This window comes from Penaeus monodon, chromosome 19 (genome assembly GCF_015228065.2).
Source record: "Penaeus monodon isolate SGIC_2016 chromosome 19, NSTDA_Pmon_1, whole genome shotgun sequence".
NCBI classification, from domain to species: Eukaryota; Metazoa; Arthropoda; class Malacostraca; order Decapoda; family Penaeidae; genus Penaeus; species Penaeus monodon.
In genome coordinates, this window is record NC_051404.1 from 2,138,541 (window position 1) to 2,139,224 (window position 684).

A 684-nucleotide genomic window follows, 5' to 3' on the forward strand; every position below is an offset into this window, starting at 1 on the left:
CATCCCAATGAGCCGAGAAGGACACGCCCTGAAAATAACCACCAATAACAAGACACAACATAATTTAAAGAGGATAATATCACCACGGGAGTAGGAAGTTACCATCGCTCGCCAAGGCAGCCTTCAATGCTCTTGTTCTCTTGCCTGCCCTTCACTCCCTTTCCTGTGCTTGTGTGAGGAAGACCCCTGATTCCCCTTACTGTGACTTCGTTTAAAGGTGGGGGGGAGAAGCTGTGTTGTAATCGTGGTGTGTGGAGGTTGTGAATGCGTAGGTTATCGCTTGAAAAATGAACCTCTTTTTTTGAGAAAGTGAGAGTTCAGTAAACCCGTAAAATCGCTGGATGAAAGTGAAGGAGATCCACTTGGTAACTGCGTAGCTCTTTGGCGTGTGACGTGAATACAGAGGTTTTAGCGAACGTACAAAGAACACATTATATTTGAAGGCCCTCTTGGGCTTTGCTTAGTCACATGTTTGTTTAATTCTAAGACTGGGAGAGCTAAGGAAGATGACACCCTTTATAAAATGAGCGAGGGAAAAAACAACATGGCCTGGCTTGGCTGTCGACCCCAGGAATGCAACTTGCCAAGAACTGGTTCCTTATGCACTGTTATCTTCACGAATCTTGCTTTGTTCTGAATGCAAGGAATATGAAGTGAAATGATGTCACGTGTATATAGAGTGCC